Here is a 14,350-nt window from a genome sequence, read left to right as displayed (position 1 = left end):
ACTGCTCATCGTTGTCAGGGATTAGGCCTACCACCGGCAAACTTAATGATGGGGTTGTGCGCGGCCACGCAGTCGTGGGTGAACAGGGAATATAGGACGGGACAGTGTGGCGGATGTGTTGTTGCCTACCCTCACCACCTGGGTGGAAGTCCACCATCCAGTTGCAGAGGGAGGTGTATAGTCCCAAGCTCCTTACCTTAGTGATGAACTTGGATGGCACTATGGTGTTGAACTCTGAGCTGTAGTCAATGAATAGCATTCTCACATAACTGTTCCTTTTATCTAGGTGGGGAAGGGCAGTGTGGAGTGCAATAGAGACTGCGCCATCTATGGATCTGTTGGGGTGGTATGCAAATCATCTCACAAATATTCTGTCTCTCCACACAAATATTAATTGTATTATTATTTAATGAAAAGGCCCATTGTTGAATTTTCCAGTGAATTGTTTTGTCTGTGGAGTAGTCTCGGGAAACATTACAGAAGTCTTGAGCAAGCTGAATGTCAGAGACATGTCGAGGGCATTTCAGATGGTTTGCTGCCACCTTGTGGTAAATTCATACTGAGTACACAAGACATGGGTCTGTAACTGCTTCAACATTTAGGGGAGGTGCGGAGCTAGTTGAAAGGCAATCCATGTTGCACACATACATTGGGAATAACTGACAAATAAAAAACTATAGACTAACTAAAGGACTAGTAGGATATCCCCAATAACTAAAGCACTAGTAAGATATCCCCAATAACTAAAGCACTTGTAGGATATCCCCAAAAGGTAAAGCACTAGTAGGATATCCCCAATAGGTAAAGCACTAGTAGGATATCCCCAATAACTAAAGCACTAGTAGGATATCCCCAATAGGTAAAGCACTAGTAGGATGTCCCCAATAGGTAATGGACTAGTAGGATATCCCCAATAGGTAAAGCACTAGTAGGATATCCCCAATAGGTAAAGGACTAGTAGGATATCCCCAATAGGTAAAGCACTAGTAGGATATCCCCAATAACTAAAGCACTAGTAGGATATCCCCAATAGGTAAAGCACTAGTAGGATATCCCCAATAGGTAAAGCACTAGTAGGATATCCCCAATAGGTAAAGCACTAGTAGGATATCCCCAATAGGTAAAGGACTAGTAGGATATCCCCAATAGGTAAAGCATTAGTAGGATATCCCCAATAGGTAAAGCACTAGTAGGATATCCCCAATAGGTAAAGGACTAGTAGGATATCCCCAATAGGTAAAGGACTAGTAGGATATCCCCAATAGGTAAAGGACTAGTAGGATATCCCCAATAGGTAAAGCACTAGTAGGATATCCCCAATAGGTAAAGCACTAGTAGGATATCCCCAATAGGTAAAGGACTAGTAGGATATCCCCAATAGGTAAAGAACTAGTAGGATATCCCCAATAACTATAGAACTAGTAGGATATCCCCAATAACTATAGAACTAGTAGGATATCCCCAATAGGTAAAGGACTAGTAGGATTTCCCCAATAGGTAAAGCACTAGTAGGATATCCCCAATAGGTAAAGCACTAGTAGGATATCCCCAATAACTAAAGCACCAGTAGGATATCCCCAATAGGTAAAGGACTAGTAGGATATCCCCAATAACTAAAGCACTAGTAGGATATCCCCAATAGGTAAAGCACTAGTAGGATATCCCCAATAGGTAAAGCACTAGTAGGATGTCCCCAATAGGTAAAGGACTAGTAGGATATCCCCAATAGGTAATGGACTAGTAGGATATCCCCAATAGGTAAAGCACTAGTAGGATATCCCCAATAGGTAAAGGACTAGTAGGATATCCCCAATAGGTGAAGCACTAGTAGGATATCCCCAATAGGTAAAGCACTAGTAAGATATCCCCAATAACTAAAGCACTTGTAGGATATCCCCAAAAGGTAAAGCACTAGTAGGATATCCCCAATAGGTAATGGACTAGTAGGATATCCCCAATAACTAAAGCACTAGTAGGATATCCCCAATAGGTAAAGCACTAGTAGGATGTCCCCAATAGGTAATGGACTAGTAGGATATCCCCAATAGGTAAAGCACTAGTAGGATATCCCCAATAGGTAAAGGACTAGTAGGATATCCCCAATAGGTAAAGCACTAGTAGGATATCCCCAATAGGTAAAGGACTAGTAGGATATCCCCAATAGGTAAAGGACTAGTAGGATATCCCCAAAAGGTAAAGCACTAGTAGGATATCCCCAATAACTAAAGCACTAGTAGGATATCCCCAATAGGTAAAGCACTAGTAGGATATCCCCAATAGGTAAAGCACTAGTAGGATATCCCCAATAGGTAAAGCACTAGTAGGATATCCCCAATAGGTAAAGGACTAGTAGGATATCCCCAATAGGTAAAGCACTAGTAGGATATCCCCAATAGGTAAAGCACTAGTAGGATATCCCCAATAGGTAAAGGACTAGTAGGATATCCCCAATAGGTAAAGGACTATTAGGATATCCCCAATAGGTAAAGGACTAGTAGGATATCCCCAATAGGTAAAGCACTAGTAGGATATCCCCAATAGGTAAAGCACTAGTAGGATATCCCCAATAGGTAAAGGACTAGTAGGATATCCCCAATAGGTAAAGCACTAGTAGGATATCCCCAATAACTATAGAACTAGTAGGATATCCCCAATAGGTAAAGGACTAGTAGGATATCCCCAATAACTAAAGCACTAGTAGGATATCCCCAATAGGTAAAGCACTAGTAGGATATCCCCAATAGGTAAAGCACCAGTAGGATGTCCCCAATAGGTAAAGGACTAGTAGGATATCCCCAATAACTAAAGCACTAGTAGGATATCCTCAATAGTTAATGGACTAGTAGGATGTCCCCAATAGGTAAAGCACTAGTAGGATATCCCCAATAGGTAAAGGACTAGTAGGATATCCCCAATAGGTGAAGCACTAGTAGGATATCCCCAATAGGTAATGGACTAGTAGGATATCCCCAATAGGTAAAGGACTAGTAGGATATCCCCAATAGGTGAAGCACTAGTAGGATATCCCCAATAACTAAATCACTAGTAGGATATCCCCAATAGGTAAAGCACTAGTAGGATATCCCTAATAGGTAAAGGACTAGTAGGATATCCCCAATAGGTAAAGCACTAGTAGGATATCCCCAATAACTATAGAACTAGTAGGATATCCCCAATAGGTAAAGCACTAGTCGGATATCCCCAATAACTAAAGCACTAGTAGGATATCCCCAATAGGTAAAGCACTAGTAGGATATCCCCAATAACTAAAGCACTAGTAGGATATCCCCAATAGGTAAAGGACTAGTAGGATATCCCCAATAGGTAAAGCACTAGTAGGATATCCCCAATAGGTAAAGCACTAGTAGGATATCCCTAATAGGTAAAGGACTAGTAGGATATCCCCAATAGGTAAAGCACTAGTAGGATATCCCCAATAACTATAGAACTAGTAGGATATCCCCAATAGGTAAAGCACTAGTCGGATATCCCCAATAACTAAAGCACTAGTAGGATATCCCCAATAGGTAAAGCACTAGTAGGATATCCCCAATAACTAAAGCACTAGTAGGATATCCCCAATAGGTAAAGCACTAGTAGGATATCCCCAATAACTAAAGCACTAGTAGGATATCCCCAATAGGTAAAGCACTAGTAGGATATCCCCAATAACTAAAGCACTAGTAGGATATCCCCAATAGGTAAAGCACTTGTAGATTATCCCCAATAGGTAAAGCACTAGTCTGCCTTTACAATCTTCACCTCACCCACCTCCCCCCGAGACAGCAGACGCTCAATCTCCAGAGAGGCTGGGAAGAAGCGGTTCCACACTGCCTGAAGCATCAAGAGAGGAGGACGATGAGTCAGAAGAGGGAGAGCACTATGGTTACAGACACTCACACGGGGCAGACACTCACACGGGGCTGCCTTCACCTGTGTGCTGTTGAAACACTGGCTGGGTATGTGACGTGGTCATAATGACACAGGTGTAACAGTCCGTATTACCTCCATGAGAAACACGTTGTTCATCTTAGCAGAGGCCACCAGCTCTTGCACCTCTCTGAGGTTCATGGCCGTAGGCTTCTCACACAGCACATTCTTCTGGGCGTTCATGAAGAGCATGCCAACTGGCATGTGGTATGGGTGGATGGTGCCCACATATACCACTTCTACCCACACACAGTGACAATGAGCAGACAGGATTAAGGAAACATTTTTAGGAATTAGAAGAGGAATACATTTTATTCACCAACGTGAGGTCGTTTAGAAAAATTCCATAATAAAATGCACTAATAAACACTGTTCTGATGCATATTACACACACTGAGAGGGACATTAAGCACCGGAGGTGACGGCCAGATTATGTTTGAGACAAGACACTGACCAATCTCTGGATATCTGGCCAGTTCCTCGTAGCTGCCATAGGCTTGAGGGATGCTGTGCTTCTTTGCAAACTCCTGAGCGTCCTGTAGTTTCCGAGCTGCCACAGCAAAAATCTAGGGATGACCAAAAGGTGGGCTATTTCATTCACTCATCATTTTACATTTTCATCATGTTTGTAGCCTATGACACTTTTAAATAAACCACTTTCACATTTCTATATTACATTTCCTACATGCTCATTTAGTTCGAGTTTTACGATAAGTCATCCATCTGTGCAGAGTATACCTTGCGGCATTAAACGAGATTGTAATGTCAGCAACTCAAAAAATGCATTACAATGGGCCACAGAAATCATGGCTGATTTTACCGGCGCTACAGATTCCCCACCTGGTTGCCATATTGGTGTCGACAACATGTAACTATTAGCCAGCAGGTGGCGACAGACTCTGTTTTGATTAAATGGCGATATAGCGTCATTGACGCGAGTAACTAACCAGTAGTGTTCAGGAATATTACAAATACATCCGGGTATATCAAGCACACACGTTATAAAACACTGGTGTGGCAGTAATGGACATTTACCAACAGATGAAATCAACGTGCCATTTTACACCCATAACAGACCGAGGTTTGGTGCTGATTGTTTTGTGTCTAATGAATAACTTATGTTCATATTTTGGATTAGGCCTTCAAATCACTTCAAATCTTTAATATAAAATATTTAAATTACTTTTAGATTACATTATTAACTCATGTGCTGCTTGGTGTACTGAAACCTAAGAGCTGGCCATGGTAGCCTATGTTGTCAAATGTGACATACATAAACTTGCTGACTCATCAGGCATCGTTTCAACTCATGACCTTGGAAAGCAAAGTCATTGTTTACTTAGACAATAGTTTTATGGGGGTCCGACAATGTGTCTATGACAATTCGTTTTTTCTCCAATTTGAATGTATTCTGACTGATGATGATCTTGTCACCTCATGAAATAAACCTCACCATGACAATCAGTGTTCTTTATTGAACCCATCAATCGTACACGTCACTGTGACAGACTTTAGCACTATTAATTCAACCTGTCAGTCTTAGCAGCTCACAGTTGCCGACTGATCAACTCAGGCTTCCTTGTCATCATCGTGTTCAAATTTGTCTCACATCAGGGGCAAGCTGTATAGGGCTAAATCGTGAGGGGATCATTGTACACTCAGGGATTAATCCCTCCCTCCTGCCGCACACAGCTCTGTCCATGTCCAGGCCATGTGGCACAGGTCAGATGGACCATCGTCGAGTGGCGAGTGAGGGGTGGTTATTGGCTATCCTGGTTGAAGACCATTCTCACCTGTTTCCTGCACTCATCCATAATCTCAGTGAGCAGGGCTGACTCGGACAGGGGCATTCTGGGGTTCTCCTTCAGTCCTGCTGAAGAGAAGGAGAAATTGACTGACTATTGTAAGCAAAGATTCCGGTCGGAAGCAGCAGGTAACAACAATGTTATTATTTATTTGACTGTTTTTACTGTTTATTACCTAGGATATACCAATAACATCGCAATTGGATTGTTGTTGTATATCTGTTCAAACAAACACTCATCTTAGAACAGAGAAATTGTGTTTTTCTCTGGTAAAACCTTGCGAGCCACCATACAGGCACTGCCTGACTTCCTCAGCCTCGTAGCGCAGCCCAGTGCTGTTAGTGAAGTTCAGAGGTAAGGAGGCCTCAGGCAGGGGGTACTGTGTCGTCTTCCCATTCACCTCCAGTGTGGTGGGACAATGCATGGGACCTAGAACCTGAGAGGACATGAAACAGCCATTATGTTTTATGTGTATACTTATCAGTATATGAATGAATAAATAATAAATCTCAATGAAGTCTCAATCAGGGACATACCGTAGATCAGACATTGTTTAGCATTTGCTGGCTCTTTCATCACTTTATTACATTTCCCCTAAATGAAGATAAAACAGACTGGGCAGTTTAAAGGTTGATTCAGTAGCAACATACCCTGATGGTGCCCTTTATTCCGCTGATGGTGGCGTCGTTAGGCAGTGAAACAGTGATAGAGAAGAAACAGAAAGCCAGCCTGTTCCTGGGAAACATCACCACCATGGACTCATCCACTCCTGTCAAACATCAACAAGTCAAACAGAAAGCCAGCCTGTTCCTGGGAAACATCACCACCATGGACTCATCCACTCCTGTCAAACATCAACAAGTCAAACAGAAAGCCAGCCTGTTCCTGGGAAACATCACCACCATGGACTCATCCACTCCTGTCAAACATCAATAAGTCAAACAGAAAGCCAGCCTGTTCCTGGGAAACATCACCACCATGGACTCATCCACTCCTGTCAAACATCAAGTCAAACAGAAAGCTAGCCTGTTCCTGGGAAACATCACCACCATGGGCTCATCCACTCCTGTCAAACATCAACAAGTCAAACAGCAAGCCAGCCTGTTCCTGGGAAACATCACCACCATGGACTCATCCACTCCTGTCAAACATCAACAAGTCAAACAGAAAGCCAGCCTGTTCCTGGGAAACATCACCACCATGGACTCATCCACTCCTGTCAAACATCAACAAGTCAAACAGAAAGCCAGCCTGTTCCTGGGAAACATCACCACCATGGACTCATCCACTCCTGTCAAACATCAACAAGTCAAACAGCAAGCCAGCCTGTTCCTGGGAAACATCACCACCATGGACTCATCCACTCCTGTCAAACATCAACAAGTCAAACAGCAAGTTAGCCCTTTACTCTTCAATAAAGAATGAATTATTGTCGTAGGCCTAGTCAATACTGACCCCAATGTTAATCTGATCCTTGGGTTGTGCCCAATTCCAAACTCATTGTCCATGTCCCACAATCTCTGGTTTACTTGGCTTACATGACCAGTGAGTAGTATCTTGTGATAGATTGTTAGCTAGCCAGCACGGACAGGATATTTGGTACTACATGTAGGTGCCAAGATTAATATCTGAGTTGAGAAGAACTACAGTGGCATGGATGGACTCTGGCCTCTCCCCGTTGAACACCATCAGCACAAACTACAAGATGTAGACCCCAATGTCCAACAGAGCGCCTCCTCTCAGCTCCTTCTCCACCGAGCGGGGGATGTGAAGCTGAGGGGAGCCGGAAAAGGCCTTCACCAGCTTTACCTCGCCGATGGCGTCCTCAGCCAGCAGCCTGCGAGCCTCCCTGTGCAGTGGGAAACGGGACCAGATGGCCTGGGGCAGGACAGAGAGAGCCCATCACCTCAGAGTGAACAGACAGTTCCTTTCTATACCTCAACTTGGTAATTTCTACAACAGCCCTCATATGATCAGCAAAATCAGTCCATATATTTGCCAGACCTTGGTTCAAATACATGTGTAGTTGACGATCTGGTATTTAAAATGCTTTTTCTGTGTATTTGAGTATTTTCAAATACACAGCCCAAAACAAGCACTTTTATTTGAGAATTTGAATGGTTATTTGTAAAAACCAAATAGTATTTGAGAGTATTTTCAAATACCTTTTTGAAATAATATTTGAAATAATAGTATTTCCAAATACATAAAAATATTTAACTACTTGTCTTTTCAAATAAAATATACCTTATTTTGAATGTACAGTATGTGAAAGTAATTTAGATATTAAAAATTGTATTTGAACCCAGGTCTGATATTTGCTACAGTAATGTGACAACAGTACAAATGGTAAGAATCAAGCAATAAATCATGTTAACAAACTGGGGTTTCCATAAACGTGTCTCAACTCTCATTGAGCCTTTCCCACACCTCCATGAGAAAAACGTTGGACTTCTTGGAGGCAGCAATGAGGTCCCCCACCTCCCTGGAGTTCATGGCGAAGGGCTTCTCACACAGCATGTTCTTCCCTGCCTGGAGTACCAGCAGGCCCATGCGCCAGTGCTCCGTGTGCAGCACGTCCAGGTACACCATGTCTGCAGGGCTGGAGGCTGATTTTCAAACAGTTACGTCATTAAGCCATTATCTGTGGCTGCACAGCCAGGCCCTCCCAAGCTGTTAACCCACCAATCTCTGCATCGCTGGCCAGCTCTTCATAGCTCCCATAGGCCTTGGGGATGCTGTGCTTCTTGGCAAACTTCTGGGCACGCTCCAGACTCCTCGCAGCCACCGCCACTATCTGGAACAAGAGGGAAAACACACAGACATTCATCACTTCTAGGCAAGCTGTCAGTGCCGACACAGAGAGAGAGACAGGAGAAAGAGAGACATCCAGCATGTGAATCACGATAGAATGTGTTTGTTTGTTTGGGTGGAGTGGGGTACCTAGTGGTCTCCAGGAGGGAGGGTTTTCATGGCCACACTGAAATCGTGGCTGATCTTCCCTGCAGCGCAGAGTCCCCACTGGGTCGCCATGTTGAACAGATGGTAGTTGGCAGGTAAGAGGGGCTGGGCCTGGGCCTTGGGTCTGAGCTGGAGAGAGCGGTTGTGACCTTGTGGAGTGCTGGGTAGTCAGATGTAGTGGAGCTCCACAGCGTGTCCACAGAGCTGGTAGCTTCGCCCTGGAGAGCTGCTGCTGCATTTATATGCTGGAGAGGCTGGGAATGTCAGCTCTCCACTCCGCTGCCCCTCGAGAGGCGGGTGTATCACACACACACATACACACATACATAAGCGTAAGCATACACACGCACACACACATTGAGTGCACACACACAGCCCTCGGAGCACCACCACGGGTTAATAGAGTCATGTAATGCTGCTGCTGCTGATACAAGTATCTTACAACCAGGCCAAAGCGGTTTATGCCGGTTGTCTCTGACAATCTGTGACAGAACAGTTCAAATGGATTCTTCAGCAACATTAGCATTATGCGGAACTAGATGGTTTAATGTGTACAGACATAACTCACCTTGCCCTCACATAATCACTGTCCCAAAACGCTGCAGGTCAACCCGGGGAAGCTGGAACTATTAGGAAGGAGGTAGGGGACTGTTTTGTTCCCCACTAGGGAGGCGTTGATTAGCCTGCAAGGTCTTGACAGCAGGACAGGCCAATGGTTGAACTGGACCCCACTGGGACCACTGGTGTGAACAAGTAGGCTATGCAATGTTCACAAGATCCCATAGGAACACATAGTACATCCAAGCACAGCTGTTTAGCTGCTGGTCAATACACTGAGCTAGGATGACTATGGAAATGAGAGAGCTCTGTTGCCCTTGGGCTAAATATGAAGCAGTAAGGAGGCTTGTTATTGTGTAAGATTCATTACCAGAACCGACCACTAGATGGCAACATGTTGTAAGTGTTGTTCAGGGATCCTGCAGAACTCTGAGAATTTCAAATGGATTATTGTTGCGTGTTACGTTATGAAAGCATCATCAGGTATCAAACAAGTGTCAAGCAAAAATACAATTGTTGACATTTTTGGAAATGGCCATACCATCTGATTAGAGAGAAACATACATTTATTTTGTTTTCTAATTGCTGTGCAACTTATACCATTGTTTCAGATGTTGTTTCAGGTTGATGTATTTATGACTGTTATCACTTTTTATATGATAAGAATATGTCCCAATAACCCAAAAAATAAATATATATCTATATATTTTTCCACATATTCATTACATAGTGTACTTTCTTCCTCTATCTTAATTCAATTTCAAACAGATACCTGAAGATTGGATTCAAATGAGAACATTGTCAGCAAACAATTCTCATTGTGATTTTTTTTTATTTTTATCAATGACTCTTACTTTGCTGGTCTGCTGCTTTGCCTTTGTGTCTCACTTCCAACCGCTTTCTGGGAGCTGTGTGCCGTTGTCATAACGACAAGGTACCAGCTGGGCAATTTGTATGCAAATGGTATCAGGCTTGGCCTAATCTCCCTGCCTATACCACAGGACCTAGTTGCCATGGGAATGTCCATCTCCGCCTTGGGTGAAATGTTACACTTTTTGGTGTACATTTTGTGTGCAGCAGGAAAGGTGGACATAGTGATGTTACTGCCTGGTGGGTAGGGAGAGAAAGAGAGAGAGGGAGAGAAGCAGGAGGAGTGAGTGTCAGTCAGGGCCGTACCTGAGAGGCCTGGTCCATCTGGGTGTTGGAGGTATGGAGGGGAGGATTGGGCCTGGTGGCACTGTAGCAGTGCCAGCTGATAGGACAAGAGAAAGAACCTAGAGCCTCAGGTGGTCTGCTGTGGAAGTTCTGGACAGGGCTGGCGCAGAGAAGAAGCCAGGTACTGGGACCCAACTTTCTCCCTCCAAGCAGTGACACTGCCAGCCATTAGAGGGAATGAAAAGTCAAACTTTCTTTGCTAAGACTCATTACGACATCTTTCTCTGTTTCCAGCATGGCCCTCAAGGTCAAGAAGAGGGCATGCGTGCCTCTGAACTGAAGACTAATCAGGCAGGCTCACAGATCTGACAGAGATGGGCTGAAGGACAGGAGGGTTGGCATGGTGTGGGGTGGGACCAGGGGCCCTGTGGGGATTGTGCTTGAGATTGCAAGACGAGACGTCATACAGTAAAGATGGAGTTGGCTCCAGGAACAGAGACTGCTGATGAGATGAGGCGAGTCAGGACGTTGGCATGCAGGAAACCAGGCGGGGGCTTCATTAATTCACAGCAGCCAGGACGATTGCCTTCCATTCCTATCACTTCTCACTGAGTGCTTATTTGATTAAAATTTCATGCATCATCTCTGTCTGACTGTGTCCCTGGCTTTGTTACTGACAGAGCTGGGGGAGTGTTGGGGGCTGGGTGGCTATCAGAGATGTCACCGTGGTTGGTTTCCATGGCAGGAGCCATGTTGTTGTTGTTGTTGTGTGAAGGCGGCTGATCACAACAGACACTTTTGTCTTTGCACTCCGTCACATCACTTCATCTTAGCTTTCAGCTGTCAGTAGAAGTGCCCTACTTATGGAGCTGCAATAGTTGTGCATTTCATCCTACAAAACAACATTTCATCTCTGACTTGAGCTTAATGGGAAATAGAAATGTCCATGCTGGGAGAGACTGTATAATCCTGCTTTGATTTAGAGGGTTTCTATTTCCTCTTAGACACAGCTGTCCATAAGTGAAATATACTGTATATCTAGAGCTGGGTGTATTTGGGGGGACTACTATCGCTGTACTAAAGGAGCCGCCATCCCTCCATCTGTAACTCAAGGTCACTGCAGAGGGAGGAGGGGTGGCAGGCGAGGAGAGGGAGGCGAGCGCCGGGCTGGTGAGGAGAGGAGGTGCCGAGGACAGGTGAGTTTGAGGTGGAGGGAGGCTGGGAGGAGAGCTTGATGAATGTGGGGGGAGAGCATGGTGTGCATGGGACCAATACGTCATTTTGTCAATGGACGGCGATGTACTGACGATTGGGGGCTGCAGTTTTTTCTTTCCATTAAAAAAGTGTGATAGAGCAGAAGGATAGAGCTGAGGAAGAGACGAGCTAGAAGGCTGTAATGGCAGTCTTTGACCTTCTGCATTGTGCCAACCCTTTGGGAGTCCTATCTGTGTCTGCAGCACATACCAATTGGATGAGACTATACCGTAGCTCACTTAGCAGCCCTTCAGTCAGCAGGGAAAGAGAAAGTACAGCCAGCCATAGAGAGAGAGAGAAGGACAATGTATTCACCCTGCACACCATAATTGACAAACAAACAAACAAACCAAAACAAAGGCAAAGTGTTCTCATGATTTGTTGATTTAATAATAGCTTTTGACTCAATTTGGCATGAGAGTCTGCTATACAAATTGATGGAAAGCGGTGTTGGGGGAAAAACATACACCATTCTAAAATGCATGTACATAAACAACAACTATGCAGTTAAAATTGGCAAAAAACACACATTCCGGCCTCGTGAGTGGCGCAGCGGTCTAAGGCATCGCAGTGCTAGAGGCGTCACTACAGACCCGGGTTCGATCCTGGGCTGTATCACAACCCTCCGTGATCGGGAGTCCTATAGCGCGGCGCACATTTGGCCCAGCAATGTCCGGGTTAGGGGAAGGATTGGCCGGGGGGGGGCTTAACTTGGCTCATCGCACTCTAGCAACTCCTTGTGGTGGGCCGGGCGCCTGCAGGCTGACCTCGGTCATCAGGTGAATGGTGTTTCCTCCGAAACATTGGTGCAGCTGGCTTCCGGGTTATGCGGGCGGGTGTTAAGACGCGCAGTTTGGCGGTCCTGTTTTGGTGGACGCATCACATGACCTTCCATTCCCGAGCACGTTGGGGAGTTACAGCGAGGAGACGAACGAAATTGGGGGGAAAAAGGGGGTAAAAAATTTAAAAACACGCACATTGCTTTCCACAGTGCCGTGGGGGATGTGGCTTGAGCCCCACCCTCTTCAACATACAGTATATATCAACAAATTGGCGAGGGCACTATAATAGTCTGCAGCACCTGGCCTCACCCTACTAGAATCTGAAGTCAAATGTCTACTGTTTGCTGATGATCTGGTGCTTCTGTCACCAACCAAGGAGGGTCTACAGCAGCACCTAGATCTTCTACACAGATTCTGTCAGACCTGGGCCCTGACAGTAAATCCTCATTAAGACAAAAATAATGGTGTTCCTAAAAAGGTCCAGTTGCCAGGACCACAAATACAAATTTCATCTAGACACCGTTGCCCTAGAGCACACAAAAAACGAAACCTACCTCAGGCCAAAACATCAGCACCACAGGTAACTTCCACAAAGCTGTGAACGATCTGAGAGACAAGGCAAGAATGGCCTTATATGCCATCAAAAGGAACATAATATTCAACATCCCAATTAGGATCTGGCAAAAAAATACTTGAATCAGTTATAGAACCCATTGCCCTTGATGTTTGTGACGTCTGGGATCCGCTCACCAATCAAGAATTCACAAAATGGGACAAACACCAAATTGAGACTCTGGTTGCAGAATTCTCCGTGTACAATGGAAAACACCAAATTATGCATGCATGCAGAGCAGAATTAGGCCGATAACCACTAATTATCAAAATCCAGAAAAGAGACGTTAAATTCTACAACCACCTAAGAGGAAGTGATTCCCAAACCTTCCATAACAAAGCCATGACCTACAGAGAAATAAACATGGAGAAGAGTTCACAAACACAAACAGACCCCACAGACCCCCAGGACAGCAACACAAATAGACCCAACCAAATAATGAGAAAACTAAAAGATAATTACTTGACACATTGGAAAGAAATAACCAAAAAAACAGAACAAACTGAAATGCGTTTTGCTCCTGAACAGAGAGTACACCATGTCAGTGTACCTGACCACTGTGACTGACCCAAACTTAAGGAAAGCTTTTATTATGTACAGACTCAGTGAGCATGGCCTTGCTATTGAAAGAGGCCAACGTAGGCAGACCTGGCTCTAGAAAGAAAACAGGCGATGTGCACACTGCCCACAAAATGAGGTGTAAACTGAGCTGCACTTCCCAACCTCCTGCCAAATGTATGACCATATTAGAGACATATATTTCCTTCAGATTACATAGACCCACAAATAATTCCAAAACAAATCAAATTTGGATAAACTCCCATATCTATTGGGTGAAATACCACAGTGTGACATCACAGCAGCAAGATTTGTGACCTGTTGCCACAAGAAAAGGGCAACCAGTGAAGAACAAACACCATTGTAAATACAACCCATATTTGTGTTGATTTATTTTCCCTTTTGACCTTTAACTATTTGCACATCATTATAACACTGTACATAGTCATGATATGGCATTTGAAATGTGTCTATTCCTTTGAAACTGTGTAATGTTTGTAATGTTTACTGTTCATTTTTGATTGATTATTTCACTTTAGTTTATTCTTTATTTCACTTGCTTTGGCAATGTTAACACATGTTTCCCATGCCAATAAAGCCCCTTGAATTGAAATTGAATTGAATTGAGAGAGAGAGAGAGAGAGAGAGAGAGAGAGAGAGAGAGAGAGAGAGAGAGAGAGAGAGAGAGAGAGAGAGAGAGAGAGAGAGAGAGAGAGAGAGAGAGAGAGAGAGAG

General features: G+C 44.3%; 1 pseudogene; it reads right to left on the bottom strand.

Moving 5' to 3' along the window:
- Positions 1-4,223: 4,223 nt before the first annotated feature.
- LOC129834436 (trans-1,2-dihydrobenzene-1,2-diol dehydrogenase-like) lies at positions 4,224-14,297 on the bottom strand (annotated as a pseudogene).
- Between the last annotated feature and the right edge of the window lie 53 nt (positions 14,298-14,350).

This window comes from Salvelinus fontinalis, chromosome 35 (genome assembly GCF_029448725.1).
Source record: "Salvelinus fontinalis isolate EN_2023a chromosome 35, ASM2944872v1, whole genome shotgun sequence".
In the NCBI taxonomy this organism is placed as follows: domain Eukaryota; kingdom Metazoa; phylum Chordata; class Actinopteri; order Salmoniformes; family Salmonidae; genus Salvelinus; species Salvelinus fontinalis.
The sequence above is the reverse complement of the archived record's forward strand: the minus strand, read 5'-3'. Positions and strand labels throughout refer to the sequence as shown.